This window comes from Brachyistius frenatus, unplaced genomic scaffold, assembly GCF_029030835.1.
Source record: "Brachyistius frenatus isolate BFR_SWC_R1_liver_20210118 unplaced genomic scaffold, ASM2903083v1 Contig_13, whole genome shotgun sequence".
Lineage (NCBI taxonomy): Eukaryota > Metazoa > Chordata > Actinopteri > Embiotocidae > Brachyistius > Brachyistius frenatus.
Window position 1 is genome coordinate 3,308,363 of NW_027210612.1, and position 27,271 is coordinate 3,335,633.

Genomic DNA, 27,271 nt, shown 5'->3' on the forward strand with positions numbered 1-27,271 from the left:
ACGGGCAAGATTAGGATGGGAAGCAGTCTGAAGATTTCATCGGACATGGTCCTGCTCCCGCTGGTGTGAGGTCACAGGACAAAGATGGGGGAATTCAGGGATAGGGTCATCAGTTACCTCGGGGAAACGAGCTGGTCTGCTGGCTGCTCTGTTGGCCCCAGGGGTGCCTGGGATGTATCGGAGGAGAAGCCCCTGAGAAAGAGCCCTGAACCAGTGTCATTTATTAAAAGTGACAAGTTATTTCTAACTATAGCTCTGTTTTTATTGTTTTACAAAGCTGTCATTTGGAACAGTGCCCCTCTGTTCAGGAATCACAAACAAGTGATAAATGAACCAGGTGACCAGCTTTTTTTTTTTAACATATACACATGCTCGATGCACTTTAGCGGCACATGTGTGCTGTTAAATTATATTAAGTACAATTGTACTAAATTAAATAAATGTGCAGGTTTAATTAAGATCGACCATCTGATAAGTGTAATAAAAACATTTCACCATTCAGCAGCTTTCTCCAGGACATTTGTTCAGTAAATTAACAACAGTTTACAGTATGAATCTCAAGCTGACCTCTGCATAATCAGCACCAGAAGTCCCACAACATAACCACACTGTGGTGTGTGTGTGTGTGTGTGTGTGTGTGTGTGTGTGTGTGTGTGTGTGTGTGTGTGTGTGTGTGTGTGTGTGTGTGTGTGTGTGTATGTGTGCACAGAGAGTGGAGCTTCAGCTTTTTCGGTTGAAGCTGGCTAGGGTTTTTTTCTTTTATATTCTGGAGTTTCTTCATAAAAAACATAAAATTCACGCTAATAATGGAGTATTTATTCAATGTTTGACCAAGGCTCTTCATTGAGGGTCACAGAGGTACTCTACTCCCCCTCTATTTTTTACTGCCTGCCCCAACTGCGTTAATGATATATGACAGAAATTTCCTTGTGCTGGTTCAGTGGCAAGAAAGGTCCTGGCTAGTCTATATCAATCCATCTGACTTATGTTCCCATGTCTTGAATTACCGCTTGATGGAAACCTGCTGTGGGCTTCTCTTGCCAATTGAAATCAGATCTCCTCCACTGCCTGGTGTGATATTGATCCATATTCAACACCCAGGCTGCAGATCGATCAGTATTGATTTACAATAAAAAACACTCCTCTGCTTGTTCAGCACTGCGATCGATACTTTAAAGCAAAGGGGAAAAAAAAAAAAAAAAAAAAATTTAAAAGAAGAAAAACAAGACTGGGCTTTTTACCATGCGGTGACCAGCTGGAATATATAAAAATGTGGGGAGATGTTTCATTTCATTTGAGGTGTATGAATTTAAGTGACCAAACCTTGACCACCCCAGCAAGCAGCAACCATGTGAACAATGATCCTCTCCCGCCATGTGAGACAAACCAATAAAAATGGTTTAACGGGATGACACTTCTATAAGGACCCATTTATTGAAGGATGTGTGTGTTTCTGAATTAGTGGTACATCTGCACTGCAGCGGGGAGTGCTAAAACTGTCAAATCAAATCTATCAGAAAATTGAAATGGAATGCTAAAATTGGTGGATCACTTTAGCTTGATTTTGGCGTGTTAACATGATGATATGATTTCCTGTGGTTTTGATATTAATTCATGTCTGATTCTCTATCCCACCCGCACACGCCAGACCCCTGCCTCCCACACGGTCATCATTAGGACCCGGTACAATACCGAACACACTGGAACAGACCAAGACAACACATTGAGCTCCATCCAGATCCACTTTCCTCCCTGTCACATCTTAGTCCTAATCTCTCGGACTTCCTCCCCTCTGCCAAATAACTGTTCCCATCCAGCAGGTCCCAGCATTGGCCTGGGCTGCCAACATCTGAAAGTTATTATCCCCAATCTCTGACATCCAGGAGTTTACAGTTATATAATGATGGGGAAAACCACATGTCCCCAGAGGCAGAGAACATTTTTGAGATGCCTCCCCATCTGTTTTGGGGGAGCTGCCCATTTTGGGCCAAACTCAGAATGGCAAGCAGGCAGATATTTTTTCTAATCTTTTATTTTCTACCACTGGAACAGGCCTGTCTGGGAGTCATTATATGGGGTGATAAAGCAAATCCAATTGGGTCAGGTTCCCCTCCACACAGTGCTGGTGGCACCGGCTCTCCCTGCCTCACTGCTCGTCCCTGACTGTGTAAGTGGTGGTTGTTTGTTTGTCCTAGAGAGGCTGGGCTGGGGGACTAATGCAAGCCCGGGGGCCAGCCAGGTCGGAGGCGACGGTAAACCCGAGCTGCCTGGTGTAGCAGTGCTCCCTCGCTGCTGGCTCGGCCTTGTTTGGACTGCAGCTCCGGTTTGCTTTCTTAGAGGGAAGCTGAGCCTCCGTAATCATTGAGCCTTTCGCTTGGGTGGGGAGCGCAGCCGAGACCAGAGGGAGTGATGACATAGGTCCGCAGAGGCCTGGCCCGGTCCACCCCTGCTGCTCTTAGCATATTTATTTTCTCTTCTCATTGTATGGTTTAAGTCACACCATATTATGTTCGGACCTTATGCACGTGCATATTCACTCAGATGTGATGAGGTGCATGGCGTACAGCTGTAGGCTTTGTTTTTACTAATAATGCTGGGGATTAGTGACTTGCTGACCTCAGTGTAATCTTTATTAGTGTGATAACCACATACTCTAGTTATGAATCAGGTCTACCTGATGGGAGTGCAGCTGGTTAGAGGAAAACTAACCAAATTGCATGCATTTATTAAATCAGTACGTAACAGACTATTTTATGTTAGGTCTCGATAAACGTGTGTTTCCTCTAAAGCGTTCCAAATCTTACAGATTTAGATCATTTAAGACCTCCATCTTGCCCCCTGGGCACTCCTCAAAAATGTTTTATTCAGCATCACCACTCTGTTCTGTTTTGTTACGTTATTGAAATGGGTTGTCGATTCGAATAGAGTCAACCTGGTGGGCCAATCTCATTGTAGCCAGTGGAGAGTGAAAGCCATCTCTGCAGCATAGGCTCACTAGAACACACACAGAGATTGGACGAGGGGGGCAGTGAGAGCGAGAGTGCGTTCTCCAGATGGAGATCCCAGATATGGGGGAAAATGTCCGGGCCATTTTCCAGGGTTTCCATAATGGGAATCTACCCCTTGCTTGCTTATTAAGTTGTGCACACAAGGAGGAGTGAGGAGAGAGATGGAGAGGACAGGAGATAAGGGCAGGCGAGGCGAGAGATGGACAACCTGCGTACCGTCACCTCTCTGTTGTAAGTGTCAAGCAGACCCTGTCGGAGAAATCACAGGTCATGTGGATAGATGATTGTCAAAGCTCCAGATTGCTATAAGGGTTTTCCTTTTTTTCCCCTTAGAGCCGTGGAGGGGCATGATAAGATTTGTTTTTGTTTTCTGTTGGAGAGGGAGAAAGTATGACGTTGGGGTCAGGACGGTCAGCTGTGGGGGTCGCGGGGTCGCGGCCTTTTTGGTACCTGAGTAACCTCACATGGCTGAGCCATTTCTCAGACTCCCTGAAATGATGGTGGGGTGCGGAGGGGAGGGGGTAGGTTGATGGGGTGGGCAGGAGAGTGATCTATCAGCGGCAGCAGGAGACATGCAGACAGCATGGCAGCTACTGCAGCTAAACAGAGTGAGACAGATAGGCAGAAGTCTCTCATACGTAACACCAGGAGCTTTAAGACGACACCGCTGAGTGTTATGGATGCTTGACATTGACCTCTTATACAGAGATGGTGTATTTATCAAGGTTGTGGGACAATAGTATATTTGTTTGTAAATTATTTAGTTCACTAGGTGAAATGCTGCTTTCCTCACATAAGACTTGCCACCATTGTAGGATAAGAACAATCTGTTTCCATTCTTCCTTTTGTGCTGCTTGTCAGCTGTTTCCTACAAGGCTTAGAATTTAGGAGATCATATTTTGAACACTGTCAGTTCTATCAAGTCAAATCTACTTTAAAAAGAGAGGAGAAAAAAAAGCTCTGAAGCTTACATTTTTCTCGAAGAGAAATATTTGTGTACAGATAGGCCTGTCATTCTGTGAAACAACATTCATGATTCTTTTATTGGTGCTCAGCCATCACCGCCTCTCTTCCTCTGTGGAAAAAAGGGCTAGTCTACAAAGTGGCTTTTTGTCGTTTGAGAGAAGTAAACTTCATCAGGTCGACGGCGAGGTGTGCTTCACATGTCACTCAGTCGAGCTCCCTCCTAATGAAATGCTGCATACAGATTTCTGCCTGCGGGCTCAGGGGGATAAGACCGTGGTAACAGAATGAAACAAACCCCTTCCCATTCCCTTCACTCACACACACACACACACACACACACACACACACACACACACACACACACACACACACACACACACACACACACACACACACACACACACACACACACACACACACACACACACACACGTGCAAAAACATACACGCACAAACACATTCATACACACACACACACACACACACACACTCTTGCTGGAGAGCATCCATGTGAGGAGATCCAAATCTGCAATTTATTCAAATATTGATATTTCTACTTGTCAGGAGAAAGGTGCCTTGAAATTTCCTCTGAGTACTCCTGTCAAAAAAATAGCAGGAAATATGTCAGATAATTCATAAATGGAGTTCAGCGCTGCAAAGTCAGTTGGGAACAGCAAAAAATATATATGCTTGTCAATGAAGAATAGGAGCAATATTACAGAGCCTGCTGCTCATTCTTCCATCATGTCAAGCAAACAGCTTTTGCAGGCCCATAAGTGTATGTTTCAGCGTCTGTGTGTGTGTTTGTGTATATGCATGTATATTTGTATATGTCTCCGTGTATGTACATGTGTATGTATATTTATGCATGTGAATGTGTGTGTGCTTTGGCTGTGTTGTGACTCCTACTTAGATGTGTTTGTTATCTTTTTCCATCAAGACACCCCATTTCCCGTCCCGGAGCAGCCAATGGGAATGTGTCCTCTTTTTGCAGAGGTCCGTAACCGGACGCTAGCCTCCATGTGGTTTGAATTAGGGCCCCCGAAACTGTGAAGGACGCCTCGAATGACGTGAGGCACTTGCAGACCAAATTCCATTCTGCTGAATGGTGGAGAAAAGAACTCGGCGGAATCCTCCGAGATTTTTTGGCTTGGGCCCGCCAGCGATTAAAACAGGGCGGAAACCAATAACTCAATGAATCATGGGGCAATGTCCCATGAAATCTTTCACTGCTCTGTCACACCCTCATGCAAACCCAAAGCAACGTGAACTCTGCTGATTAGTCTTTTTTCCAAAGTGAAAAAAAAAAAAAAAAGAAATCAGACAAAAGTCTTGTTCTTTCCTCGTGTTTATTGAACACAACTTTCAACACTTTGAGCCGAATAGGCAGCCCTCTCCCTCGCTTTCTCTTTCTGTTACTTGCCTCCATTTTGACAAAGTGTCGGCTTCCTGATGATGCATCGCTTGACCATGCTTTGCCAAGGCAGGACAGAATAGGACCCCACATATCTCTTGCGGTCATGTGATGCCATAGTTCATAGCCGTTGATGAGATGCAGTTTGGCACAGCTTGGGACCCATCTGGGAGATGCAGATACGCAGACATGAGAAGTATTTTACAGCAATGCATCTGCGTGCTTGAAGAGCTATTTAGCATATGCTGCTATACAAGAGAATTTGCTTTGCGGTTGCCAGCTGCAGATTAGTCTTCATTTCACAAAAATCCGACAGAACAGCTGATCTATCGTCCAAAATGGCATTGAGCATCGACCAAATTCATAAATGTTAATGCATCTTGTTATTTTCACATTTTACTGAACTGTGTCTGCATTATGTTGAATAGTTTTGATATAACAATATGAGAAAAAACAATTGTATTTCCAGTTTTCCTTGTATCAACAATAACAACGTCCAGCAGTGCAGTAATGCCGCTGCCAGCACTGGTCGTTTTGTTTCTGTTAGCTCTTGCAGAAGTCAAAGCCCATGCTGCTGCTCTAACTCAAGTGGCTGATATGTTCGGCCATCTAGGGCATGGCAGGCGGTTGACAGTCCATGCAGCCTGTCTACCCACAGGACATCTCCACATAGTGTGTCCACAGCGGGGCCAGCGCTGTCATCTGGGCCCACTATGGACCACTGCTCTGCTGACAGTGAGAGGGTAAACGTTTACCACCTCAATCCCCCATTAACTCGGTGAAGGCACTTCGATCCTCTGTGAAAATAATGATATTGATTGGAGCTTGGCTCTACAAACGAAACGGTTGCAACTAAAAGAGGGATGGGCCCCTGCATTAGAATATGGGATTTTCGAGGATAAAAGAGTGTTTGGATCTTGTTATATTTTTCCTCTCCTCTATCTCCCTCTAGCTTTCCCCCCCACCTCCTTGTCTCCTCTCTTTCTGCATTTTTATGTGTGTGCATGTAGTGTGAGAGCCCGCGTGTCTCCTAAGATTACCCTCCGCTATCCCCGCAATCAAACAACAAATGACAACATCATTGCTCAGGCCTTTCAAAATACGACACAAAAAGTGTGTTGTAGCTACATTAACTTGCAACAACCCCCTAATAGACCCTTGTGGGTTTTGTATCTCTCCCCCTACTCTCTCCTCTCTTCTCTCTGCGAGGCTGTCACATATCCACCCCCCTCACAGCGCGAGCCTCCGAGCCTCGGTGGAGATCAGGAGCTCCCTGTCGGAGGTGCTTTGTCACGTAGCCCAGGGAGCGTGGAACTCACCCAGAGCTGTTGAACAAACACAAGCACAGGGGCTGTCAATAGCAGCTCCGCAAACTAATTGCCTGTCAAATGAACCACCCTCGTTAAGCTGCCCTCACACACAGTCACACTCTCTCACACACACACACACACACACACACACACACACACACACACACACACACACACACACACACACACGCACACACACACACACACACACACACACACACACACACACACACACACACACACACACACACACACACACACACACACACACACACAGATATGCATGCACTGTGACATTCGTACGCTCTCACACACATGCACACCCACCCACACACAAAGCCGATTTGATTCAAAGAGTAGTGATACCTTGTTAGAAGAAAAGACACACGAGTGGCACTTCTCTGTTTGCTGTCTTGTTGCTGCAATCGTTACCAGCGTGTGTAGTGCAGTCACCGTGAGATTGCCTTTTTGTAATTATTAAGGGGAACATAGCATTGTAGATTATAGCTGATGTAATCCAAACACATCCCGCACGCCCTACAGTATATCAGCTGGTGTAATATTTCAGTTTTTAAAACCACTCATTAGATGGTAGCAGAGCTCCATACGCCAAATGTTATTGTTTTTGTGTTTGTTTTGCTTTTTTTTTTTTCTGTAGTCATTAGGCGGTAGCAGTGGAGTGCCCAGCGCCTTGTCTGGGTGCCTGTAACAGTGCTGTCGGATTGACACAGCTGGGGAGAGCAGCTTGAGGCTGCACGCTCAGGAATACACAGGGGTGTTCAAAGCCCCTCTCTGAATCCTGATCAGAGCGCTGCCCCGGCCAACTGATGGCCTATTAAATATACATGCGCAGAGGTCAGAGCTGGAGGTCCCGGCTTCCTCCCAGCCATGTGCACTTAAGCGGAAGGGCTGGGCAACAATAAAACCTCCTCTCTCTCCAGCGAGCTCTCCCCTGACACCCTCACCTCCAGTGTGTACGTCAAATACAGTGCTCACCTAGCGCTATATTACAACTGCCTTTGTGAAAAGGCCAAATGATGCATTTTTTACACGGTTATTATATATTTATATTCAATAACACCAAGGACCACTCTTGTGTCTGTCTGTCTCCCAATATTTTTTCCATTGTCACTGATAAATAGCCTCGCTCAATACAAGCAGAGTTTGAACTCAGTTCATATCCGTAGTCCTTGTAGTTTACCAGAGAAGGAGACAAGGAGGTAGAGGGAAGAGCCCCATAATGGCTAGTCATGATTAACATATTCAGAGTGACACTCTCTCTGTGTTCGTTCGTTAAGCCCGGTCTGTCTGACTAATGAAGTGGAGCGGCAGTTTATCAATTAATCCAGCACTGAGCCATTTGTGCTGGGGATAACGCTCGCGCTGGGTGTCACAGTGATCCAGTTTGGTGCCCTTTAACCTCAACGAGTGTCCAACAAGGCACGACTGTGTGACAATGACGGCAACGCACACACAAGTCCACAACCGGAGATCCACTGAACAGGATTTGTGCCTGCTGTTCGCCTGCAAAATGCAGAGAGAAGGGCGTGGATTGATTGGATAATAGGATCAAGAAAGGAAGAAAAAAAAAAAAGATCTCCACAAACTAACATTGGGGGGTTTTCAGCATTCTCAGACTTCGCATAGATCATAGCAAACAACTTAGTGCTGTCTCTATTAAAACAAGCCCTCCCCTGCCATTATCTTTCCCCCCACTGCTCCTTCCTCCATTTCACATTGTTTGTGTTCATTAAGACATGGGCGACCTGCCTTATCCACACATCAGACCTAGCTCTCAAGAGTAATTGCGATGGTCTCGCAGAGGATAATGTGGTTTAAACTCAGTATAGCCTGTCTATTAGGAGAGACATGATGGCAACCACAAATAATAAAGAACTATTTATTCCTCTCTCTGTGACGCTAACTAGGTAACATATCAAGCCAGCAGCGCTAAGGGTCTCTCTTACTGTCAGAAATGGCACCCTTCATCCATTCCCAATGGCCCTTGCCTCGACATCTCTGCTCTTCATTTTCTACATGAGCCTGGTCATAAATGCACACACACCTCATATATATTTGATAGTTAATATTTATCCTCGCTAGGGAAGTGCACTTTACATGTGGTAACATACGATTACCTGCAATTCTTATAGCAAAGAAACAAAATCGATATGGATATATAATTCATGACGGAGGGGCTATCAGTTTTTATGGCTCTCTATCCAGCCTCATTAAAGTTTTATCGTAATTGACTGCAAGCAAGAGTTTTTAAGGCATGTTTCTCCCTCACTTTCTACCTTTAATAATTAAGTAAAGTTTAATTGGTTGTATTTTGAAGCACCTAGTGGATGATATGAGTCTCCCAAATTCAGAAGCATGAATTATAGAGTGATATGTTATGCATTAACCTGTCAGTTGGTTCATTTGTTAAGGCAGAAAAGTATGGTCCCTACCCCCCAAATCACATCCAGAAATCGAATAACTGGCCGGGCCCTTCAAAAAATTCCTTTTTATGTCTTTCATTGCCGTGTTAATGTAGTGACATGACGCTGTCACTCAGAATGCTCCCATCAACCGCCAGCCCCGAATCGACTCCCCTGATTGGTGGTCAACTTGTTCTCTTGAAGGGAGATTGACAGACGGAAAATTGCACTCTCAGATTTCACCCTTCATTCGTTGCAGTTGTTCTTCCACTCGTCAACTCTCCGCCATGCCTGAGACAGACAGAGGCTTTATCCATTAGCTGTTGGCTTGGCGGGTGGGTGGGCAGATTGAGGCGGGATGGAGGAGGAGATGGGGGTAGGAAGACAATCCTACATTTGAGCACTCTGAGGGAAAATCAATCATGTCATCATAAGTGAGAAGTATGGATGAATTTCATCAGCTGGTTCCTGTCCTGTTCACGCCGCTGGCTTTCTGACTGGCCTGTCCCTCTGATTGGCTTTCTCAATGACCCTTAAATCCGAAAAGGGAGAAGATTTTGAAAACACTTTAATAAGAGAAATCGGACAGCAGTTGCAGGGTTACAATTTCCCACTTTGCCTGCTGCTACACTGTGGGAAACCTCAAGTGGTTTCTCTTGACAAAGTGGTAATAGATTTACCATATGATTTTGTGCCAAAGCAACATTAGGCAGTTTTGTAAGAAAATGTTTCTCAACTATTTTCCGTCTGCAGCAGATATGATGAAGTGTTATAAAGGGCAGCATCGCTCTGCCACTGCAAATTTATCATATAATTTTCCCCATCATCTCACGAGGTCACCGATGAGCACTAAAAGCATCATAGGTTTAGGGTGTGAAGCAATCAAAAATGGATGAAAATGAAGACATGGGAATCACAGATGAGAAATTGACAGCCGTTTACTGCCTTGTTGTTGATGTGAGTGACAGAGTGAGGGAGAAAGTGAGAAGGCATGAGTGAAGAGGAGGAGAGGGGAACAGGGAGAGTTAAAGTGGTGATAAATTTAATGGAAAAATCAAATACAAAACAAATTCATTCCTCTAAACTTGATGCTTCAGTCGTTCTTTTCTTGGCCTGTGCTAAGCCTTAGAATAAACTGTCACTCCTTATCGATCGCATCTGAATTGTTACCGAGATTTCTGAAAAGTAGTCTTGACACACACCCAGCGAATAGTAATCTTTGGAGATGAGAGCATCCAGACTGTGCAGCTAACACCCCTGACTTAAAATAAAAGAGGCTTTTCTTTTCTCCCTTTTTCAAATCCAAGCTAATACACTTTGGTGAATTACAAATTCAGTGATAAATACGGTCCAGTGAAAGATGTGCCCTTGTTGGATTTTATTGTCTTTCCTTGTAAGTGTGAATGCAAAGAGCAGCTTACTATTTTGTCATGGGGGGAATGTTTGTAAACAGCAGCTGAGCATGAAATGTTTGTGGACAATTTGTTTGCCATTTGTGATGGAGATGACATGATCAAAAAAATCAATTCACTTCACATTTGATTTCCAGCAAGCAGTTAAATGACTGCTGTCGACAGCGGCCACTGTTATTCATGTATCATGGTATGGTTCATTATATTCCGATGGTGTATTAATTATGGCTATAGATAGAGAGCTCTGCTGTGAGCGGTAGCCTAGCTGCGGTGTGCCAGGGGGAGCTAGCCTGAGGAGGAAAGCTCTGCTTGTATCCACTCATCCCTCAGCTGACAGGCCTGCTCCAGGAGAAAAGGATTTCTCCGGATTGAGTGCCATTTTCTCTTCTTTAACAAGGAAATTAGTGTGTAAAGGAGATCTGTCAGGATAAAGTGCAGCTTGACTGCTGCCGCCCTCCCCTCCTCTCTGTCTTTCTTTCCCGCCCTTCTCTCCCTCTCCTCCATCCTGCAACTCGCTCTCCACCTCTCTCTTGCTTTCTCTCCCTCTATCTGCCTCTCCTCTCTTTCGTTTCCTGCTCCCCCCACTCAATGGCTCCCTCAGGGGATCTTCCTTGAGCATTAGCAGAACACATCCAATGTCCCAGCTACATGATTTCATGATATGATTTGTACCGGGGATTTGCAATAATCCGCAAATAAAGTTGAAAGTGAATGACTCTCAATAAGAGACGCAGACAAGCAAAACCAAACCTTTTAAGATTTTCTTTATCTGTAATAGCATGAAAAATGAATTTGTTTTGCATTAGATCAGAACAATTTAGCAATGGCCTGAGTATGTTGTTTTGTCTTTGGCTTTTATGATCATGATTAATTCCTGCACAGGAACCTCAGTGATATACATAATGCATCATTCGCTCATTTAAATGTTCAGTTCCTCTGCAGTTGCAGAGAGCTTGGTAGCTCATTACACTTTACCCATGTGTGCCTGGGAGATGGAGTATGCCAGCTTCTCACTTGTAGTCAAAGATACAGTATCTGCTGCTTTAGCAGGATGTCATGAATTGACGACGCGATTAAACTCAGGCGTCATCTCCACCGCACCGGCTTCACCCACCTCATGTTCGTCCCTTTATTTTGTCTCGACATTAGTGAGAACTAACTTTTTACCTCGAGTAGACGGACAGGGATGAGCCCCACTGGCACATGTTAATAAGTCTGCTTCAAAGGTGTAGGGTGAGAAAAAAAAATCAAAACATTCTGGGTTAATTTGAAATGTACTCTGCATCTGTGATGGGAAACAGCCTCACAGGTAAGTAAGGGAGACAATTAGGGAATATCCGTAAGTGCAGGAGCTGCATACTAAAAAACGCAAATCACTATTTCCCCATCTGGCCCCTACTGTGCCGAGAACTGCAGCTGAGGTCCGATTTCACCCGTCAATCACAGCCGCCTCGCTGTGGGGTGTGTGTCCTGGTGAGAGAGCCTACCCCCAAGTCATTAGCACACACAGTCAAACTGTACTGAGAACTGCCCTGCACCGCTCCGCTCTGCACCACGGTTTAAATATCCCCAGCCTGTGACAGGATCAGTTTAGCGATCTGTAGGATTGATCTCCTCTTTAAAGTTTTGCCTGAGGCGACTCTAATTGGGAACGAGGCTGCCTCCCACTCCCCTCACTCCCTTAACTGTCAGTCTTGGCTTTGTTTACTGAGGACATGCCCAAACCTATTTACTCAATAATGAGGAGACGTGGTGGGGATGCTGCTGATCACATTGAGGCCCCCAGCGGGACTTCTGCATGCTGGGAAGGGCGGGAACATCAGTTTAGACTTTTTGAGCTGGTGAAAGTTAGCCTACGCCGTCACTGTAATGTAGTGTAGTGATTATTTTTCCTCCTTGTTTTTTCATCTGGACCTCATTCCTTGATTTGCAGAGCACTTGTCTACTCCTGGGAATCTATTGTTATTTCTCTGTCATGCCATGCAGTTTGCTAAAATAGAACAGCATTTAAAAGACAGCTCATGAGTAGAACCATTTTACACTTATATAATGCACTCCATATGTTTGATGCCATCTAAAGCAGACCAAAAGCCCACTCCAAACATGTAAGGTATCGCCAATGCTTTGCTGTGGAGTGGGCTATTCATGACTGGAGTGCTTTGGCCTTTTGGGCCGTTTCCTTGTCTCTTGTAGTGAATTCCTTAGATTCTCACTCTCATTTAGGTTGTTTTCATTTGCAGTGAATGACAAAGACTTTGGTGTGGATGGCGAGGCTATAGAGTCCATTGATGCCCATTGGGATTATGAATGATGAAGTGGGGAAGCTGCCGCTATCAGAAGGACACAACACTGCTCTTAATAGAAAAGCATTTAGAAAGGCAGCGGGGAGGAGGCGGTGGTGCTGGGGGCTTTCTGACACTCGACTGATAAGAGGCAGCTCTTCAGAGGTGGTAGTGTGTACAATGAAACACGCTGATGGGGATACAATGACACACATGTTGCGTCTGACAAGCGCATGATTTAGACGTGGGGTAAAAAAAACAACCAAAAACCTGGACCACACAACAGAGTTTTATGACGTGATACCCTCGGTGCAGAATTTGCGTGTCTGTCTGTGCATGTTTCTACTTATTGGTTTGATTTGAGAGAAAACGCGTTGTCATTACTCATATCCGGCCTTGACAGATTGAAGAGGGACAGGGAAAGGGAGAGAGAGGAGTTAGTAGTGTAGTGGCACGGGAGTGAAAGAGAGATATGCAGAAAGGGAAGAGCTGTCAGTTTGAGGAATGAGCCTGATAAGAGGAAGGGACTCGGCAGATGGGCAGAAGAAACCGGCAGCGCACTTCTCAATTAAACATGTAAATACCAAAAGCAGGCAGCGACGGAGAAGAGAAAGTTAAATAAACACAGCAACGTGCTGTGATTACAAGCTCAAAACACCACCACCTTTACTACTTTTTTTTTTTTAGTTCCTGCAACTCCAAGGAACTCTTTAATCCAGCCAAACTTCTGCTTTAACATGTTTTATATTTCTTCTTTTTTCCCCTTTTTTTTTTTTTTTTTATCACCTCCTGTGACTAAACTGATTCACGCAGAGTCAGATTCTTGGGGAAGTTACACGCCCACCAGGAAATCTTGATACAGATCTAATTGAGCTACTCATCCATTCTCTGTGCCCTTTGTTGTAATTTCGCTGTTTCAATATTTTTTCAAATAATCGTTGTCCATCATTTTTACATACATGCCCCCACTTTCCACCCCCCATGTGCACCCTGCTGTGAACTACAGGGAGTATCTTAAATACTTCTGTAGGCAGTGTCCCTGACATTAATAACAATGAGCTTGGCATAACCACAGTACATTCTTAGGGTAGATTCACAGTTTGACATTCAGCCCAGATGCTATCGCGGAGCCTCAGTGCTTAAGACCGCGGAGAAGACAGACATCTGTCACTTGTTACCTTTGAAGTGAATAAGAGAGGGATGCAGAAAAACACAGTGGACAAAAGGCCATTCTGACCACAGACCTTCAGTGTTTACAAACGGAAAGAGAGAGTGACAGGAGAAACTCAAGATGAATGGATCACCGCCGTTGATCTCTCCTCCTCATTCCATGTGCTAAGTTATTCTGTGGCTGCTACCCCAGTGGGGGGTGTAGGGAAACAGGAAGTTGAGAGCGGCAGGCAGAGGCAGACAGAATGCCTCAAGGACTCTGGAGGAGCAGAGCACTGCAGCCTGCATGGGAAAAAAAAAACTCCCTAACAACTTACTGTACACTTCTCTAACCTGAGGTCCCAAACATTACAAATGTGAACATAATCCACATTTTAATGAGTAGATGATGCTATATTAGGGAAATATTTGCAATAGTGTTGATTTGCAATGTCGAGACAACCGCATCTATTGCGTTGGCTGTTAATTGTGTTGAGCCTTGATTAGGAACTGAAGTGTAAAGAAACGTATTTTTATACAATTATTAGAACAATGGCCGCATTCATTTATCTTCTGTCATGTCTCCTTAGACCTGTTTCTATTTCAGGTTGCACGTCAAGTGAGAGCAGCTATATCTGGCTGGCAATTAAGCTGGTCCTGCCTCCCCTTGATGCTTGATTAGTCCGATTGATGGAGGAGGCCATATGTGGCGGTGTCAAAACTTGGCAGCCAGTCTCCATCCTCTCAAATGAGAGGCAGGCAATAAAGAGGCAGGCTGCCCAGAGTGGGTGCACGTATGTGAGGCCTGCAGCGCCACGATTTGGGCCCCCTGATATGTAGCATTTTCTCTGGGGGTCTTCGGGGCACTGACCACTCCAGCCAAGTTCTTGTCCGGGCAGAGGTGGCCACCGGCTAGGCGTGTCACTGTACTGAGCCCTCTGGGGCACAAGCTCCAGGCAAGGCGTGGAGAGGGGGGTTGTATAAGGGTGTGTGTGGGGGTGGAGGGGTTTGGGAGGTGTGGGGGGGTGGTAGATGGGGGGTTGGGAGGTTTAGAAAGCTGAAAGATATGGCCCCCTTCCCAATCTCGCTCGGAGACAACAAAAAGGGAATGCTTGAGAAGGGGAAGCAGCGGGAGGAGAGCACAAAGACAAAGGCGCGGGCAAGGTCAGTCTAGCTAATGGGCCTGAGCCGTAGGCTGCCTGGGGCTAGGCACACTTCTGTTCTCTCTCACACACTGGGCCTTCAAAGACCCTTCAGTCCACCCCTCTCCTTCTCTCCTTCTCTCCTCTCTTCCTCCATCTTTTCCACTCCTCTTTTACTCGTTTCCCCACTTCCACTGGTGACACTTCCTCCTTTCAAAAGGCGATGCACGGGTGCCTTTAAAAACACATTTTCCACAAAACACCTCCCAAATACTCACTCGTCCGACGCATCAACAATTGTGTTCTTAATGAATGACATTCCTCCTTGCTGAAATGCTTCAAAATGAACAGAGAAGCTATTTTCTTTCTCAAACTGAGACCGTGCATAATTCCCCAGGTTTCTCTGCCGTCAGCGGCCATCATTAGGTCCAAGGTGGGTCCCGGGAAGTGCTAAAAGGAACTGTTGGAAATGAGGAGGAGGTGGAGTGTTGTTGTCAGGTTGGCTGGCTGGCGTTGCTTGGCTCCACTCGAGGGCTCCTTTAATGTGCAGCGGAGTAGAATAAGTGAGTGGCTGTGGGCACCAGCTGAGCTCACTCTCGTCTTCGCCTGGTAGCTGAGGGGTGAGCCGCTGCCACCTGACACTGGGCACACGGCTCAGGGCTCCTCTTGGCAACATGGCACAGCACACATGTCCCCTCATTTGGATGGAGATTCAGACACAACACACAAAAGCTTTACCCCCCCGGTCCTCCTCCTCCTCCTCCTCCTCCTCTTCCTGCCTTCCCTCCCTCACTCGCTCACTCACTCACTCACTCAGTCTCTCTTTTCCCCTCCTGGTTTTTTTTTTTTTTTTTTTTTTTTTCTCCCCTTCCTTTAGTTTTTGACAGCATCATAATAATCTGAGTATCTTCTTGATCATGCCCCATGTTTTTTTTCTTTTCTTTTCTTCCTCATCTTCTCAGAGATGAGTTTGAAATTGCCTGCGTCAGGACTTTGCTAATTAAAGTCATACTTTCAAAAATGCCATAATAACTGTTAATTAGCTTGATGCTATTTTCAGCATAATTTGCTAATTAGTGGAAAACCTGTACAGCGTTTCTCTCTAATTACAGTATGGCTCCGCACGGCGCATCTGTGCCTTGACTCCAAATGATACCATTACAAAGTCCCGTATTACGCATTCTCTCAAAACAGTTAATTGCCTCCACAGATAGTGAGATACTTCAGTCAGCTGATTTTTATGGTAATAAATGGACAGGCACAGACACAAACCACCCTGGTTCATATTTATGAAATATGAAAAAGGAAAACAACCTCCTTATGAGATGCATGGAGTTAGTTTGGAATATAATCTGGTCGGTTCTGTGATGATTTTGTGTGCTCATGCGTTGAGTTGCTGAGACTTTTAATGAAGTTGATGTTGTTCTTTTTGTAACCTTTTGAGCAAGTAAGCCACGAAGAAAAAGATGCAGAGAGCAACCTCGTGTGGAAAGCGAAGCTCCGACGGTTTGCACTTTCAAAGGTGGTCGCCATGTAAAATACGAGGAGCAACGTAGTGTGGCCGTGCCACAGCTTGTTACCGAGAATGTAACTAACTTGTCGTCCCGCCACTTATTTCCATGTAGCCTGGCAAGGGGGAGAAAATTATGGACATGACCACAGGTTGACCCTGATACATGTGTATACTAGACACAAATTATGACTCATTAAGTGTGGTGAGGAGCATGATTGGCATGACCCCTGAACTCGGGACGTCAGCTGTGCCCATCCTCCGCTTTGCCCTGCTTTTGACAGCCACCAGTCTGACAGGGCTAGCATCGGCGCTGGCTAATTAATGCACCACTTCAGAGACCCTTTCATTTATGGCTTCTGAAAGGCATTATTAAATTAATTAAACCACCAAGAGTTAGTCATTATGAAATCAGGAGGTTTACATGGATGACAGCGTTTATGAATTAAACATCCCCAAAGTTCCTCGCAGGAGATACCCCGAGCTGCATGCGGGTACCTAGTGCGACAGATGTTTGCCCCCCCCCCCCCCTACCCCCCCCCCCCCCCCTCAAGCTAACCTGTATTGCAAGCGATTTAGGTCTCATTTGGGGGTTTGAAAACTAAAGGCAGGAGAGAAAGAGGTTCAGGATAGCTAATGAGCAGAGAAAGAGAGGGGAAAAGGAGGTCACTAGCTCTGTTCATCTGTAGACAGTACAGATGGTTCTGTTTTATACAATACAACAATGGCGTACATCAATTTGTTGATCGCTAATAGATAGCTACTCTCAGAAGGATTGCAGACTGGGATCAGTTGTCTGTGGGTTTTAGCTGAGAACTCTACATTTATAGCCTCAAAACATTTCGAAAAGCTGTATGCTGTTTTTAACTCATCATGTGATGTGAAAACTACAAATGGTTCACGAGATAAATCCCATAAACTTGGGCTTAGCTGGAGAGCAGAGGGCAGAGATGAGTAGCTCACTCAGGAGCCTTGACGATAGACTCCTTTTCATCTGTGGACTGAGATTCACAGATTATCTCAAGAGGCTCTCTATCTCTGTCCTCGTCTCTATTTCTCTTTTTCTGCTGCACCCTCCCTCTCTCGCCCCTCGATTCAGGAAGTTTGCCAGCTACTGTCTTTGTTTACAATGCCAAGGGAAAATGTCAGAGCCGTTGAGAAAAATATCCTTAGAATCTTTTTTTTTTTCATCTTCTTAATCTAACAGTTTACTGAACTTGATAAGTGTCCTATCAACATGCTAATCAAATTACTTCGGAACCAAAATTGACAGTTTTCATTAATTATACAAGATTATTCTAATTGCAATTCAAATTTATTCATTCCGAACAGAAGGTATTCAGTAATATTTTACAAAATTTGCATATTAAATGGAGGGAGTTGTGCATTATGCATGGTAATGTATGCACAGTTTCTTATTTTTAACTTCACGGCCATATGTGGTGTCGTTGTAGGAGCAGGTGAAAAGTCTAAGTGTGTTTAATTTGCTTGACAAACATTCGGCTGGAGCTTGTCAAGGGGAGTATTGTGAATGCCAATCTTTATTCCCTCTTTATTGATTACCCCAAACTCTAAACATCTGGAGGTAAATGGCACTGAGAGAGATGAACTGAATCATGGGATTAGTACCTTCAATGACTGAATCACTATCAATTACTTCAATAGCATAATTCAAGTGTACTGCATAAAAGCTGCGGTACCTTGGTTTGAGCCAGGATTAATATTGCAATTTAACGTAACAATGGGAGCATGGGAATGATATGGATGGCGTCCAACTTTTTTACATTGATGTCATAAAGCTAATGCCGTTATCTAAATACAAATGTATTTAATTCCTAATTTAGGCTTTGTTTGTAGAATGAAAAGGCTCAACGCATTAGGCACATGTTTTAAAAGGTAATGGATTCTGTGAGTAAAACAACCTTATTTATTCACTGAGACGCAAAACCCCCAATTTGCTCTTTGTTTTTATTTCCTAGAGCGGGCAGTGAAGTGCAAACAGCTTACTGGGAAGCTGTTTACTACTGTATATGACAAAGAGTGTGTGTGCATGTCTGCGCGCCCTTGCGCGCGTGCGTGTGTGTGTGTGTGTGTGCGTGCGTGTGTGCGTGTGTGTGTGTGTTTATGGGGAAGGCTGGGTTTTGCTCTTCCAGCTCCACAGGCAAGGTCTTGTGTTGTAATGTAAGCGTAATAATTATCAAACAGCATCGGGGTCTGTGGGCACGGGCTTTAACAGGGGGAGAGCATGTTTGATATGTAGAATCAGCCCATAGTGCATCCATAGAGGGTGACTAAATCGCACGGTTCATGGATCACATTAGTATTGCTCTGCATCCACCCTCACACTATAGGTGATTTCCATTTAGACACACATTTCCACATGAAGATAAATATGACTTGAATCGTAATTTCCCTGAAGTAAATATAATACAAATACAACATAATACAGTGTCAGACCAGGCAGGCTAATAGATTACTAGCGTGTTTTCCATTTGTATGGTAAGTGGTGAGCCTAGGTGGTGGTCTGGCGAGTAACAAATTGAATGTTTAATCCATCTCAGTGCAGATTGAGGGTATCAGAAAGATCGGTAGTCGTTGGAGTTCTCCTGTGACTGGTAGTATATTAGATATTTTTTACTCTTTAGGGGTTTGAGGAATGTTGTTGGATTAACAAGAGGTGCAAAGTGGTAGATAAATTCAATTTCTTATCTTTTCTGAAGTCATCTGTTATTTTTCAAATAGGTGTTTGGATTTGACATGCAAGTGTTTCCAGTCACTCAGGGGTGTAATCTCTGATGTCAGATTACAATAACACTGGCTCTGTTTGAGTGAGATACTTAAACAATATTTTATGACTTTTAATTAGAGAATTTTATATTGCATTTTATATTACAGTATTGAATTATTAACTGGAGTCTCCCTCACCACTTACATATGTGAAAGTCGTTACACTCACTTATGTTATTCTTTCAGAGTCTTCTCCCTTATATGCTAAAGAGATGATTGTGGAGAAACCATGACAAATATGCAAAAGATATGCTTCCTTAATGTTACCAAACATCCTCTAAGTACATATTTAATTCTTTAATAAATGTTTGGTCTGGCATTTTGGAGAAGCTAGATTAGCGTCAACTGCACAGCATCTCGTATAAGTGTGACAAATTGATATTTTTATATAGCTTAATCTGTTTACTATGATGTTTATGCGAGGAATTATTACAAACTAATTAAAGAAATCACTTTGATATAATTAGTCAGAATTCAGGAAGCTCATTAGTAGTAATTTGCATGAAAAATAAGCCCTGTAGTGGTGCTTAGACCCAGCTATCCGATCCGTGTTTTTATCTGGTTACACATCAACCCCCATTGTTTGTTGTTTGAGGCTGTCTGAAGTGGCCTGCAATATTTTCAGTCATTGCCCTGAGAAGCGGCGGGGTGTCTTTCAACAAATTCCTCCCCTAAAGCAAGTCAACCTGTACGTGGAAGCAGACACACGCCCGTGTGTACATAAGGCAGGAGGAGTGAGCGGCAAACCACTGTCTATTCATCTGTCAGGTTCCTGACAAAGAACTGAGCTGACAAGTAAGGGTTTCCCTCAGCAGAGCAGGGGGGCTTTATTCACCGCACTTACATGCCCAGTCTATGCCCAGAGACTCATGTTATTTGCAAATCACACTCTTTGAAAATTCACAAACGGGGCGAGACATGCCACGCTACGGGTTTGTCAGCTGCCTTCACAACAGCAAGCTGTACCGCTAACAGTGTGCGGTTCGGTAAGGAAGCAGCTTTCTCTTAGCATTTGCCTCGCTGTCACTTTTTTCCAACACATGCGTTCTGCGTCTTCATGCTTGGGGTCTCTCCTCCCTCAGAGGGTTGCCATCTTCCCTTTGGACTGACAAAACGCCCTCACTCCCACTGACATAAAAAAAAAAGGGAAAAGAAACCAAAAATAAAACATTCCTGGAATTACATCATTCTCTGTTGGAGCACTTCTTCCAGAAACTGATACGTATATATTATATTTATATAATTAGATAAAAGGAAGTGATAATGATTAGAAATGAATTGAAGTTATTTTAAATGGTGTTTTTTTTTTTAGGATACCCTTGTCTTCGGCTGTGGGGTTCAAAATGCTGGTACAAAAACAGGACCTGTTTATTCTCTATACCCTTTTCCCACCATGGGCGAAATCCTTCCCTAAACATCCGGACAGAGAAGCACTTGTGTGGCGCTGATGTCACGGACCTACCTGGCCTCCCTCTCACAAAAGCTAAGGTATCATTAGCTAGGCCCACACAATGGCCATTCAACCAAGCCACTGCGCTCCTCAGGACTTGGGAACAATGTTATTTTTTGTCTCAGAATTATAAAGACAGAGTTTTGCAGGAAACCTGACAGACAAAACCTTTTAGAGGTAAATGCTCCAGGCGGCTTTTGGGTTTAATCTTTTCCCATTAGCATTTCGCCGCGCCCCCCCCCCCCCGGTCCCCCTCCCCTTGCTCACACACAAAGACCATATTTACAGGGTCAAAAGTAAAGGATCGGAGTCTCAGGAGACTACTTTTTGTGTAGATCTTTACAATATATTTACAACGCTTTTTTTTTTTTTTTTTTTTCCCTGATGTGTTTCATACGGGCCAGTGAATAGTTTCAGAACATTTTAAACAGGTATATTTGTTTATGGTGCTAAATATATTTTTTTCATAACAGAATAGAAAGATTGAGAACCCCTTAACTAAATATTGTGAACGATTACAAGTGCATACAATACTAAAAATGATTAAGCCACAAAAACACAGCTTTATATAATATAATAGTTATATTGTCAACAATACAACAGCTATGCTAAGGGTTCATATATGTGCTACCTTCGTGTGTGTGTGTGTGTGTTTGGGTGCATATGTGCGTGTGCGCACATTCACTTACGCTTGTGTGTGCCTGTGTGTGTGAGCGAGTGTGTGTATGTGTGTGTGACTCCATGTGTGTGATTCATTCCAGGGCAGTTTTAGTCCTTATAAAATATTCATTTTGGTTGTGCAGGGCCCTGTAATTGCCATCTCTCACCCTGAATTATTTATACCTCGCACAGACTGACAAAGCTTTGCCATACGGCCCCAGATGAATCAGAAAGCAGCCATCTCTGCTGCCAACAGCACTGGGCTTTCACACAAATATGGCAGCCACGTCTCTCTGCCTGGCCTCTCTTAATTTGACATTTTCTTTTTCCCCCTGCCTTTGTCCTAGGTGCACAGAAAGGTTACCTGTTAGCTTTAAGCACCGACCCGCTCTCTGTCTTTCCGTCTCTATCCCCCCCTCTACCTACATGACAGTCCACAGTGGGTGTTTTTTTTTTTTTTTTTTTTTTTAAACTCTTCTGAGAATGCGTTAATGTGGTGGCGATGTCAGAGTGGCTGCCTCATGTTTTATGATGACTGACCAGTCCTGACAGCCACTTTAGATGTATGTATTATACATTAGTAATAATACGATGTAGGAATACACTCGCATACATTTGAGCATGCATGGACAGACAGCAAAACCACTGACTCACTGACCTATATGTAACACACACACTTATACTTACACACACTCATGCAAATCAGCCTGATGTCTGTAAATGGTCAAAGCCCCCCTGCTGGCCTTCCCTGTACAGCTGTGTGTACCTCTGCGTCTTGCCTGGGTCTGATCACTCCAAGGTGCCACAGGAGAGAAACGCTGCTGTATGGCTCTCATTGTAAACCAGCTCTGGGGCCTTCCAGAACCCCACATCCAACACCCTAAATACTACTATTCACCCGGGCCAGTTACTCCAACATGTGCTTATCTTCCATCTCACTAGTGCAGGGAGGTGATGACTGGTATTTCCTCAAGGCCCGAGCTCCAATGCTGACCAGCAATCAAAGCGCCACATTTCTCCTCCTGCGCAAAAATAACCCAGCGATACCTCTCTGCCATCCAGCTGGTGAGCAGAGTAAATAGTCCTGAGAGTTGTATTGTTGATAGTTTTTGTAATGTCAGCAACCTCAGGACTAACATTGTTATCACAGTCATTATCAGTAATAATCCTCACCCCGTTTTAACGGTGCCGGTGATGATTCAGTAATATTTAGGGATTCCAGTTTGGATTGAGATGATGTTGGCTCTATAGCGGCAACCGATGTTTGATTTGTTCTTACAGCAGGACCGTGCAAGACAAAACAATGAAGAATTATTTATGTTTTGTGTCTTATTATATTGTGTTCAAAGTCCTGGTAGAGAAAAGCCATATTCGGAGTAAAACAAAGAACAGCGTGCAACAGTACACAGCCACAGCAGTATCTTGATGTGAGGGGATGGGAGAGGCAGAGAGAAAGCTCGGGGCTAAACATGCAGTATGTGGCGGGCTGGAGCTAAAAGCTGCATAAAGCACACAGCCTTAGTCCACTGTTAGCAAGTGATGGATAGTTAGCAGGAGCTCCGAGTCTTCGTCTAATCTGTTACAGTAAACCTGTGCCAAAGCCTGAAGGGAATCAGTGGGGGCTAGCAAGGAGTGGGTTTGACGTGAAACCATTTGTGAAGACGAGCGATTCTCTTAAGTAAGAAACTAACAGTGTCCGGAGAGAGAGAGAGAGAGAGAGAGAGAGAGAGAGAGAGAGAGATAGCTGGAGAACGAGCGAGACAGGAGGTGAGGAGAATGAGTGAGTGTGCTGGAGAGAGAGAAGGAGGAAGAGATACCATAATGAGTCCTGTAGCCATGGAGTAAATGAAGAGGGATTGACAGAGTGAGGGATCCTCAAGTGAAATAATGTCAATGCCACTCTGCCCATTAGAGAGAAAGGGGGATGGTGGAGGAGAGGGTAAAGAGGGATGAATGGAGGGACACAGCTACATCTTACAGTGTAGAGGAAGCACATAAATTATTTGTGACACCCCCACAACACACATACCACTAACAAAAATATGAAATATGAAACAACAAAATGAACTGACAATGGCAGCTGAGGAAAATAAAGAAATAAAAACAAAAAAGGCCTTGGAAATACCCAATAAATTCTCCGAGACATGTGCTTGGGATATTTGTTGTCGAACAATAATAATCACAGTGACATCTGCCTTGCTGCTCTCGGAGGAGATGGGCAGAGCCTGTGAGTGGAAGGGGTTAATCTTCCAAACCCAATAAGGTTGGATAGTGAGGCACTTGTTCCCTGATAAAGAAGTGATAGGATCTGTGGGTCTGGTCCCTCGGTGCTTGTACAGGGGTAGAGCAAATATTGTTAATGTGCTGTGGTTTACTTCAGCTAAGGCGAGAAAAACAGCTCTGCTTGACGAGAGAAGACAGTGGCAAACCAGAATACGACAGGAATGGCCACGCAGCTCACTCCGGCCTCCCAGATACTTAGCTGGCATATATATCCGAGCCCACTCAGCTGCATGAATACGTGTTCGGGAAGATTAGGATCTATAAGTGTCTCTATTTCTCGTTTTACCTGCTCCGCCTTGTCACAACAGGGATCTGAATGCAGTTCAGTGAAGTGCCTAATAACTGGAGCAGTAGGTAGGGAAGGCAGGAGGCTTGACATTAAGACCCTGGCGTTTTGGAAATCCGATACGCTATTGACCCGTGTACTACTATCTCAGCGTAGAGATCTGGTGTCAGCAGATTGTAGTCTGGTGTTGGGAGCCGTTTCTTACAGGGCTCCTGTAACAGGGGCCCATTGAGTCTGGGAGGCAGCTGGGGCCTGATGGGCTGGAGCTGGGTGGTGATCGATACTCACCGCCCTGCAACGGATGACCTCACTGTCATGGCTGCCGGCTGTGGACACTGCATGCTAGTCATTAGTGCCGGGGCACCAATCAGGAGCTTAGAGTTGTCAATACCTGACTCTTACAGATACTGTGGCCATCTGTCAGTGTATTGTGTAACGGTATAGTAAATACGGGGTAGCTCTTTTGAACAATAAGAACAAGGTGTACTATTGGAGGAAAAAAAAAATTTACTCTCAAGTTAGTAATTTTAAAAAATCGGTGAGTGAAGAAAATGTCAAATTGCTCAGGCTTAACTTTCAATTTTTAACAAGTCATTAAAAATCATAAAAATCTGTAAAAGAAATGAATTAAAAAAAAAGTGAATGAAATTGACAGGACAGCCAGTCTCCACTGTCGATAGAGCCTTCTTAATAATACAACATTATCCTTATTTGCCCTCTTCACTCAAATCAAAGGAATGGACATTTATGCATGAGTGACATCAACCCGGCAATTAAGTTGGCCATTTAAATGAGAGAAGGCCTTCCTCACCTCGCCTGTTTGTTTTTTTTCCTCTCTCTCTTCTTTCTTTTTTTTTTTATTCCCCCTCTGTTTGATGATGGGAGAGGGTGAGCTAGAATTAGGGCGATGGGTCTTCCTTTGAGTGTCAGCCTAAAATGATCAGAGTAAAGATAAGAGGGTCTAGCAGCCCTCAAATCAGTCAAAGTGCCAAAGTCGGCCTTTTTCTCCTCAATTACCGAGTCTGTGAAGCCAGGGAGTGGAAGGCGCAGAGCCTGCTGCATTACTAAAGAGACAATCTATTTCCCCTTTGACCAGAGGGAGAGAAATCATTATGGCATGATTAGTAGCTTCGGCAGTGGGCGAGCATGGAGGTACTACAGGAGGATCGTATTAATTGCCTTAGACCAAGGCATGAGCAGGATTGTTTTAACGTTGATTTGTGGACCTGTATGACTAGCTGTCAGAGATAAAAGCCAATGTCAGGTCTTAGTTATACTGGCAGACTTCGGGCATGCAGACAGAGAGAGTTGATGTCAAAATGAGCTTCCGTGGCTGCCCTGGAAGTCTTTCTCTATATGCCTGTCGATGTCTTCCTCTTTGTCTTTCTTCACACTTCATAGTTTTCCTTTACGCCTCCCACTATCCCTCCCTCTACTCCCCCCCCTTCCCTCAGATGGACTACACCCCACCCCTTCCCGCACTCCCTTTCTCTCTCTCCTCCAACTGATAGCTGCCTTGGCCGATTATTTCATCCAGTGCGGTCCACTGAGAGCCTCCTCTCCCGGCTTTGGAAGAGCTTTAATTAGCCATGTTAATATCCCCTTCATTGGCCTTAATATCACTCAACACCTTCCTCCATCTCAGCAGCCACCAGGGTCCCCCTGTCCTGTCAGAACAGCTGATTATTGAGAAGGATAGCTTTAATCAAACCTAATTGCAGTTCATTCTTTCTCTCTATCCCCCTTTGCCCTCCATTGCCAACATCTAATGGCAGCGACGACTTGATATCCCATTAAAAAACAATTAAACAACCTCCTTTTGTCTCTGTGCGTGCCAAAACACCAGCACAAACTTCTGTAGATATTTAAGAAGTAAAAGAGAGAGAGAGGGGCCTTGTCTTAATTGCTCTCCTTTTCACCAAGGACCAATTTGCACTGTGCTCATGGAGAATCTTAACCAACTCAAATGTAATGGATGCTATAGCACCGCCACTGCTGTGGACTATGAAAATTAAGCTTATCTTTTTAGGAGAGAAATTGTGCTTAATTGCCTTCATAACAGTAAACATAAAGGAGGTACTTTATGAAAGCGTGGGCACTCCATTTCTTGTGTTTATTGTTTCTTAACTTTTGGTTTCGCCGTAGTGGAAACAGTATGTAAAAGCTTTAAAGTATCCAAGAAAACAGTCAAGACAAGCTGAAAGTAATGTGTTTCTTTTATGAAGTCAATGCATTGCCCAGGAAATATATTCTATGTCTCAGTCTGACATAAATTGTCTACCAACGGGCGATGAATGTACACACGCACGCACACACGCACGCACGCACGCAACTCATACGCGTGTAGGCGTGCACTCACAAACACACACCATGAGTCTTACCCAATCTGTATGAGAGGCGACAGACAAATAAAAGTCGTATTTCAGGTCTGCTTTCCGCAGATGTCTGCTGCTCTACATTATGACTCTTTGGGGAAATAAAAACAGGGTCAGGGAATTAGAGTACATAATGGTCATCTTGATGATCAGCCAACAGATGCAACCCGAAAACACAGTGAGCACAATCAAGCGAAATGCACTAATGACAAGTCAGGTTTTTTATGGCCTCACCACACACCGACAGGCAATCAGCATTCTGGCATGGGTTAAAACGTCTTTTATTGATGTCCGAGCCAAAGCTCCTTGGATGCGGAGTGAAAATATTTTCTCACCTCTCATCTCCCTCCTGGGCCCTCAGCGAAGCGCAAGGTATAGGAGTCTATCGAAGAACGCTTCTAAATGACCAGTGCATGTGTTAATGTGGCCAGGGTTAGAAGGGTCATTTCAGACTCTGATTTATGGCCTGGCTGGGATCCCACTGGGCGAACGAGAAGTCTTAAGTGTTGTGAAAGCGTCCTCGCAGGCCACACAAGCCACTGTATTTAGCTGAATGAAATGGCCGTGCAATCTATGGTGCAATCTATGGTAATCCAATGAGCCGCTGTTATTCTGTGAGCCAAGTCAGTATTACAATGGAACCCACAGTATTGCATATAGTAATGATAGCGCAATGCGATGAAAAATAAATATCACAGCACTGTATCTATAATGAATCGGAGAAAGCAAAGGCGCAATTAGTCATGATTCTGTGGGGAGAATTTGCAAAAACAGCAAGTCGATTTCGCTGTTTATTCTGTGTGGTCATGTAAGA

The 27,271-nt window shown here is 44.4% G+C and overlaps 1 protein-coding gene across 1 annotated transcript in view; it reads left to right on the forward strand.

The window, feature by feature from the left end:
• LOC138617650 (transcription factor COE3-like) overlaps positions 1-27,271 on the forward strand; it is a 67,232-nt gene that overhangs the window by 12,234 nt on the left and 27,727 nt on the right.